Genomic DNA, 934 nt, shown 5'->3' with positions numbered 1-934 from the left:
GATCCAAGATGGAATGAGAGAGAATTTCAATTGGTTATTGCTCACATCTCTGTTACAGAACAGTCACATCATGAGATTAGATTAACTTATAAAGAACGTTTTTTATTGTAGATTAAGCACACACAAAATAAAAAAAGAGGGGAGAATAATAAAGAGACTTACAATGTGTAGAGACTAGTTAACCTGGTTAAATTTGGAAGAGTACCTGTAAATCTGTTATTGGCTAAGTACCTGAAAAATATTCAAATACAAACTATTTTACTTCTTTTTGTATATGTATATACAAACTACAGACAAAAAAACTTTAGTTTCTCACTTACAGTTCTTGAAGAATTGTGAGATTATTAAGACTTGAAGGAATATCTCCAGTTAGTTTATTCCTATCAAGGCGTCTGAATGTAAGAAAATAAATCATATGAGATTAAACAAGTTAGGATAAGTAAAAAATTTAAACAAACAATTTTTTACTTACAACACCGTTAGCGTTTTAACGAGGCTGAGGCTTTCTGGTATTTTGCCCGTCAACTGGTTTCCATCAAATAACCTATCGATAAAACAAGAATTGAAGCAATGCAATTCATTTATTTAGTTATCAATCTCAACTAGTGCAACTCTCTCAGCTTTCACATATACTATGAAACTTACACATGCAGCAAAGTCATGTTTGAGCTGAAGAGCTTCTCCCGGATATCACCCGAAAGCTTGTTATTTCCAAAATGGCTGCAAGAGAAAGTGAAAGAGGATAAGATATTCAGATTAGTTAGTAACTTAGTAGTATATATATTAAAAATTGTCTCACAAAAGAATCAGATAGATTTGGGGATTATATATACAAATGTCCAGCTTGAAGAAGCATGTCAAGTCCAGGTGAAGAAGTCCCATTAGAAACTGGAAGCTTTCCTTCGATTTGATTGTCGGCTATATCTAACCAAAA

At 32.4% G+C, this 934-nt stretch overlaps 1 long non-coding RNA gene across 1 annotated transcript; it reads right to left on the bottom strand.

Moving 5' to 3' along the window:
- Positions 1-162: 162 nt before the first annotated feature.
- LOC109131714 lies at positions 163-720 on the bottom strand. Its single transcript, XR_002037231.1, has 4 exons — positions 646-720; positions 473-544; positions 321-392; positions 163-231 (listed from the first exon to the last, which is right to left on the bottom strand). It is a non-coding gene; the product is annotated as an uncharacterized LOC109131714 (long non-coding RNA).
- Positions 721-934: the final 214 nt, after the last annotated feature.

The sequence above is a fragment of the Camelina sativa genome, unplaced genomic scaffold, assembly GCF_000633955.1.
Source record: "Camelina sativa cultivar DH55 unplaced genomic scaffold, Cs unpScaffold02996, whole genome shotgun sequence".
NCBI classification, from domain to species: Eukaryota; Viridiplantae; Streptophyta; class Magnoliopsida; order Brassicales; family Brassicaceae; genus Camelina; species Camelina sativa.
The sequence above is the reverse complement of the archived record's forward strand: the minus strand, read 5'-3'. Positions and strand labels throughout refer to the sequence as shown.